The sequence below is a fragment of the Pteropus alecto genome, unplaced genomic scaffold (genome assembly GCF_000325575.1).
Source record: "Pteropus alecto unplaced genomic scaffold, ASM32557v1 scaffold86, whole genome shotgun sequence".
NCBI classification, from domain to species: domain Eukaryota; kingdom Metazoa; phylum Chordata; class Mammalia; order Chiroptera; family Pteropodidae; genus Pteropus; species Pteropus alecto.
This window is the reverse complement of record NW_006442109.1, coordinates 8,043,860-8,051,925: the sequence shown is the minus strand read 5'-3', so window position 1 is coordinate 8,051,925 and position 8,066 is coordinate 8,043,860.

Here is an 8,066-nt window from a genome sequence, read left to right as displayed (position 1 = left end):
TCCTCCCTTCTAAATACATGGATGCATAGCTAATATATTTTTATGTATTAATGCTTTATAATATAATATAATGTTAAATATTATATCATTTTAGTATAACGTAATACAACACAATATAATATAATCCATGATAATATAATGTATGTATGACTTTGCCAGGCATCGAGGGGATTCAGAGATATGAGGTCAGCTGTCTTTCCTCTGGGGACAGACACTCTAGTGAAGGCAACAAGATTCGTGTCTCACAATTCCAGGGCAAGGAGCTAAGCCTGGCACCAGCTCCCTTCATGAGCATCCTTGCATTGTCCTTTAACCTGAGTTCCACCTTCTCTGAAACCTTCCTTGCTTTTCTTTCTCTGCACCTTACTGTGCTTGGAGTCTCCTTCATTTACTGCCCCACATCTAACTTAATCACCCTTCAAGACCCATTCAAATGCCACCTCTTCTAAGATGCTTTCTCTAACTCCCCATTCTTAGATGCAATAGTGTCTGAGCTCTCTCTGCCCACTCTACCTCTCCTATGAAACTTAGCACTTTAGACTTGGCACTGCAGCTATTATTGTACTTGTCATATGTCCTCAAATAGGCTGTGAGTTCCTAAAGAACAGAATCCAGTCTGATGCATCTCTGTGTCCCTGTCACCTACCACAGATCCTGGCATAGAGAAGGCACTCTGTGAACATCGGGATGAACATATCCATACAATATCTTTCAATTTCACAGTTTCTCACATCCTTTGAAATGTGTGCAGTATATGTACAAGATTGGTCTAAGTGTTGTGTTATCACCTCTGAGTAATTGCAGACAGGTTGGCCTGTGGGTAAGTTCCCAAAGGGAAAGCAGGAACTGAGTATGTGAGTGTGAAAAGAGTACTGGACAGAGTATTAGAAGTCTGGGTTTCTACCCCAGCCCTGCCACTACTGAGTTGTGTGACCTTGGAAGTTCATTTATTCTTCCCTGGGCCTTGAAATACCCTTCCATAGAATGAGGGTTGGAAGAGATCTCCACGGTTCTTTCCTTCTTACACATTCACTTTTCTGGCACAAAGTGTGTCGACTGCCCTGGCAGCTCCCAAAAGCTCTCAGTACCTAGAGACTAAACTGAAAAAGAGAAAGTAGCTGGAAGCTATTGGGCAAATATAAGTTTTCTATTTTCTTGAAGGCTGTGGAGTTTCAATGAAGGTATTTCCCATGGATATCTTTTTTCTCTTAGGTTTCATAAATTATTTCCCTTACATACATTTATATACATGTGGCCTGTCTTAAAAAGTAATTATGAATGTGAAGGGCAACCCTAGGCACAGCCTAGATTAACTGTCAAAGTATAAAGATGAGTCCATTTTCTAAGGGAATTGATAGATAGATTAGATAGATAGATAGGAAGATAGGGAGATAGATGAGAGAGAGAAGGAGGGAAGGGGGTAGAGAGAAAGAGAGAGAGTTTACTTACATATATATGTTTGGTGTGTAAACTTCTTTGGCCTTTCTTGCGCATTTGCAAACACATCAAACTGATGATAATGGTTTCCTCTGGGAAGATGGGGAGGGTATTGGGGTCAGGGACTCCAAAAGGACTTTAGCCTTATCACTAATGTTCCATTTTTTACAAGGAGAATGTAGCAGTATATTATTTGTATAATTAAAAATTAATGATAATCAATAATAAATTGAAAGGTCCAGGTGATAGTTAATACTGCACTGCCATGATATGGGGTCTTGATACCTGTACGAGTATCTCTTTATTTTTACTTTCTCATTTTTCTGTCTTTCTATCTATCTTCTGTCTGGATATGATAGGAAATTATTAGATTTCTAGCAACAAGAGATTGGTTAAATAAAGGTGTTTCAATTCATAAGAGTATTCTGCAATCATTAAAACTTCTGTCTCCTAAGAGTATATATTTTCATGAAAAAGAAGCGGGTTGAGTGAAAAAAGAATCAAGAATAAAAACTTTAAATAAAGCACAAACTTAAAGATCAATAACATGGCAAGTACAGTTTAGAAGGAGGAGAAGGTAGATGCACTCACAAGAGAGGCCACTTTTTCACCGGGACAGGGTATCAGACTTGCTTCTGAGCTTCCTGGCAACCATCAAGGGGAAAGGAAAACTTGATTCCTTCCACAATGCTTCTTAGCAGAAAGAAGGATGCATACCAATTATGCAGAGGGGAAAAGCTTGCCATGAAATGCTAAAAATAATTTTATGTAAATATCATTATTATTGTCTCAGGAGGAAACTGAAGATCAGAATGATTAAGTAACTTCCCTAGCATCCCATAACCAGTAAGTGGTATGGCAGGAAATTAAATGGTGCTTCTCACTCATGATCTTATTTACTCCTTGAAACAGCACAAAGAAATGTGTGTTATTGTCCTATTTTAGAGACAGAGAAATGGTGGCTCATAAAGGTTGATGTGCCTAAGGGCACAGGAGGAAAAGGCAAAACTAAGATTCAGACCCATGTCTTAGGATTCCAGCTCCAGGAGGCCACAGAGGGCCTCTGCAGCAACTCATTTCCCACCATCAAGTCCTCTCCACCCCACAAGGCCCTAAGGCTCAAATCCCCCATTGCTTACTATTCTGCAAACACATGGTTTTTTCATCTATAATTCCCCATTACTGAATGCTCTTACACCATTGTCCTTATTGAAACAGTCTTCCTATTCTTCAACATCTATACCAAATTTCACCTTCTCTGCTCTCCCTTATTCATGATCATAAGTTATTCATGATCATAACTTCATTTGAGCACTTATCGGGTCATGCTATAATTTTACATTTACAAATCTATTGTCCTCTCCAGATTCTGAGTTTCACAAGAGTCTGGATTTTATCTAAGTCATCTTTATATGCCCAGAGCCTAGCATTGTGCTTGGCACATAGTAGGCTTTTAATAAATGTTTGCGAATGGATGTGTACTACATATTAACTTGCCCTTGTTCTGAGTGGCAGAGGGCATACAATGACTTAGACTTTTTAAACTAGTAAGAAGGATAATAAAAATTGTTCTGCCATACAAAAGGGGAAAAGGAAACCCAGAGAAATTAACTTTCATTAGTTTCAACCAATGTTCTTTTTGTAAAATTTAATTTGTTAGAAGCTCAGTATATTTTTAAATGTTTAAAGTACCTTAATGCATGATTAGAAATTTAATAATTAATAACTTTAATATCTATGATTGAGAGTTAAAATTTGATAAGCTATTTAATTTCTGAACCTGATACTTCTATTTTTCCATAAAGTGAAATGCGATGGGATTACTTTCCAGATGGGCACGCCTTCCTTGGTTTGTCATTGAGAAGGTCACTGATGACCATAATTGTCTCCTCATTTATGTGCTCCTGTCCAACTGAGACATTTCTTGAAACACATTATACTTATTCAGGGTTTCTAAACTTGTCAATTTCAATTGCTTTTGCTCTTACACTAACACATGTTGACACATGAAAACATAACACTCTTCTTATAAAGCTATGGAAAACTACCATGTGTGCCTACCAAAACTTTGAGAGATATCCTCTGTAGTGGTCAGGGTTATAACAAGTAAAATTCGCCCTAGGTGGTTCAAATGAAGACACACAACAGAAGGAATTACTTATAGAGACGTGAGCAGAGTTCAGGGAACCAACAGGAGATGTTGGGCACTCAGAGACCAGCATCTGAGAGAGAAAAGAAAACTGTTACCACCCACAGGCCTGAAAGGACAAGAGGAATAAATAGTATTATGGAGCCCAGTATGAGCTGGACCTGGAAGAAGGGACTGCCTGTCAGGAGCTACAGCCATGAAAGGAGGCAGCCACTGTCAAAGACAGGCCATCACAGCAGGGAGATAGGGGGGGAAAAATATGACTCATATCTCTTCCTGTTCCTTATATCCTGCCAACCAGAAGTGAACTAGCAAGGGAGGCTAGGGCAGATAAAATTTCTAGGTAGTGTGGGGGGCAGGGGAGGGGGTTGCCAGGGAGCAGTGGATGGCTAGCCAGCATATGCTCCGAGAGCCAAACTAGAAAAACCTATGCATGGTGGATGCCATCAGCCACTTGACTAAAAGGATTGAGTTCGCCCCACACTCCAGCCACAGTGCTTTGGATGTGATTCCCAGGAAGCAGAACTAGAATGGGATTTCAGTTAAGAAACTTGATTAAAATTTTATTGAATTGCACCCAATCTGGTAGTTGTAAGAAATCTCAGTAGGAGTATGGACAGCTGGGGTGAGAACTCAGAGAACAGAAACTGACCATGTGCCTCAACTCCGTCAGGGGAGAAGGTAGGCTCATGGTCAGTCCTCTTGCAAGCCTGCCCCCGAAGAAGGATGAGTGCATCAGATAGTCATAGCTTAGTGACACTTGCCATGAAGACCTCAGGCTCCCTCCCATGGCTCTGAACCCAGACTCCCCAAACAGCCTTGTGTTTCACATTTGACTTTGCATATAGCTTTTTTGTAGAGGGAGAATGGGCTGATCAGCCTGTGAAAGGTTCTGATTCTCTTTGCAGTTATAGCTCATCGAGTATTAATAAACTGGCCTCTGATGTATTTGATGAACTTGGGGATTCTAAATCAAGGTCCATCATATAGCTTCCCAACAAGCTTTACTTCAATTTCCAGGGCTCAGTCACACCCAGATTCAATAACCAAGCTCTGGTGCAGAGAACAAGACCTTGGAGGGAGGGACCTACCTGCGCAAGGATCCTGCCTCCGAACGATCAGTCAGCCTCACAAAAACACATCTTTACTTCAATTTTCCAGCAATGGTGGGCTGCTGACAATCCATACTCCACCTGTCTTTTCAGTGGGAAAAAAAAGGGAAAGTATTGGAATGGCTGGTCTAATAAGAACAAATCTTTCTCCAAAGCTGCAGAAGTTCACTCAGCCTAAATGCAGAGAAGCCTTGAAGTGCAGATGAGACAGCATCCCCGGGGGTAACCCTCTGCCAAAGAGGTTGAAAATCAGAGCTTAAATGCCCCAGCCTCCCATCCTTCAAAGGATGCATTTTAAATAATTCTTCAGAGTTTCATCAACAGGATTGAGTCCCACCTGTCCACAGCAGTAACCAACTCACGCTTTTACTGTCTTTTCTCAATTCCCTGTCTTATGTTCCCCATTCCCTCACTCTTGCTTCCTGGGATCATCACCCAAAAACTACCAGCACTCAAGTCCTTGTCTCAGGCTCTGCTTTTAGGAGAACACAAATTAAGATGCTGGTCAAACTAATCTACTTCTCTTCCTCTGCAAAGGAGACATTGCTATTTACTCATGTATGTGTGCATTCATTCATTCCAGATCAGAAATTCAAGGCTCAGAGTGGTTAAGGAACCTTCCCAAATTCACAAGACAATAAGTGACATTGCTATGCTGAGTGGATACCAACTCACAGGATGATTCGCAATCATGGACCTACAGAATCTCATAGTTGAAAGGACTCTCAGAGTCATTTAGAGTGGTGTTCTCAACCCATTATTACCTTCCAAAGTGTCTTTTTAGACATTTCCTTCCCTAATCACTGCCCCCATGAAATTTTAATAGCACAGATATATTGTATGTCCATTTATACACTGTGTGTATATGTGTGTTTGGCTAGATATTCTTTCAGGTATTGTTGACATTTTTTTTTCAGCACTTGACATAATTATTAATGGATTGAATAACTTAGTAGAATGAAATTATAAAATACAGACCATTTTATTTAATTCTCAAAGCCCAATTATACACAAAAGCACTGAAAAAAACCCATAAACAACACAAATGAGGCAGTGAATGGCAACGAATAAACAGGCACAAGCCATCTCTGGTGATAGGATTTTTTGATGGAGTGAGCGATGAAGAGAAAGTCCTTTCACCACAGCCTTCTATTTGCCATCATTTTGCAGCACTGATCTTGCAAGCATTTTGTGTATCTTCCATTAACTTACTGTCAATGCTGTTTATTTGCTACTGGAGGAAACCCGATGAGGGAAATACATTAAACACTAAGGAATAAGATTTCGCCTGATAGGACTGAGCTTTAGAGGGCTACGAACCATTGTAATACCTAAGATCTGTTCGCCTCCCCCAATTTCCAACCCCTTGGGTGTGATGAGAATGCGTGAGTTAGTCCAACACCATCAATTTATGAGTTACAGCAGAAGTCCCCAATTCCAGGGCCACAGACCGGTGTCTGTCTGAGGCCTGTTAGGAACCAGGCCGCACAGCAGGAAATGAGTGCCTGGTAAATGAGCAAAACTGTTAGGAACCAGGCCGCACAGCAGGAAGTGAGTGCCTGGTAAGTGAGCAAAGCTTCATCTGTGTTTGCAGCCTCTCCCCAGTGCTAGCATCACCGCCTCAGCTCCACTCAGATCATCAGGCATTAGATTCTCATAAGCGCCAGTCCCTGGTGCCAAAAATTTGGGGGACCGCTGGGTTAGAGGACACGGAGAGCTAGAGGAGCATTCATACAATGGGATATGGCATAGCTGGAATGAATACCAGCTCTTCAGATCCTGAGTTTTCATATCACCCGAAAACCTTGCTCACCAGTCAGTATGAATTGGGCCAAGGCTCAGCCACTCTTGGTGCTCTCTGGACCTCCTTTTTTGTTAGAAAAAAAAAACAATCTTCATTTTGCTGCAGAATGTATGGTGGTTATTAAGCTGTGCTACAGTTGTTCCTTGACCAAATTTCCACCGTGGCATATAAAAGCAGAGAGCTAATTATATGATAGTTATTACCTGGAAATTATATGTTTATTGGTTTTCCACAAGCGGATACTACTATTTTTGAACCTTCCATTGTTCTGCTCTGTGACAGGAGTCACACTGTCTCTACCCTAAATGTTCCTTCCAATCTCATGATTAGCAGACGTTTTAAATGGAGCCACTGCTGGCAGCATGGAAAGCCTCGGGGTAGGGAAGGGAGCATGTTGATTCAGCCCATGCAGGAGGCACCCGGAAGTCTCTATCGCCCACATTCACATGCACCTCACTTCTTGACAGGAGCCTTTAATAATAAAGTGCTCAGCATCCTCTGGTCTAAATGAAGCACATTCCTATCTTTGCTCTTGGATACTGGGAACAGTATCCAATAGGAAGGGGCCTCATCTACCACCGGATATATTTATCCACCCTTCAATTATGTGCCTTAGTTAATTGTCCCTTCTCTACCAGCTCTTCTTACAACAGAGATCCTGAGCCTTGCCTGTAATTATAGTGAGGCAATATTTCTATGAGCTTTTAAAAGGAGGAGCCTAAACTGGGTCAAAACATTGAAGGTGGCAGGTCAGGGAGCAAGGGTCAATGTGGGCTTTACTTTGATGAGTTGGTTTCCAGGGGCTTTGAGTGCTTTCTGCCATTTGAGGGCTCTTACCTGAAATTCCACCATCGGAACCTCATCCTATCGTTATTATTACAATTAAGATTGATAGACAACATCTGTGGAGGATTTCCCAGTCTACAAAGTGCCTTTTCTATGGAGTGCCTCACTTATCTTCCCCACAAACGCTGAGAGACGTTAGATGACTTGGCTGCACTCACTCAGCCATTAAAATGCATCACCCCTGGAAGGGCCACAGGGCAGGCTGCTTCCAAGGCCCATTTATGCTTCGGTGTGGGGAAAGAGGCAGCTTACAGCACTGGTGGCTCTGTGTGTGTCCTTTATTCACAGTAGGATCTCAGCGCTTAGCACGATGCCTGACACATGGTCAGACACAGGAAATGTTTATTGAGAGAGTAAATATATGCATCTAGCACAGAAATTTATGAGATTTTTGTTAATTTATGGGCCCTCTCTCTATTCAGTACATTTTCATGTCCATGCCTTTGCTGAGTATGCCTGCTTGGAACAACCTCCTGCTTTTTTATCTAAATGTAGCCATCAGCTTCGGCATGAATTCTACTAACTTAGGAACCCTCTCCAGGGCCACTGACTCATGGGGATCTTTTCCTTTTCTGTACTCTTCCAACCCTCCTCACCCAAATTGTCCCTCCACTAAGCCCTGACACGAGGTTGGAAACCAATTAATTACCTGCCCAACTACCTCGTTTAACAGATGAAGAAACACGTTTACAGAGGTAAACAGCCTTGCCTAAGCCCC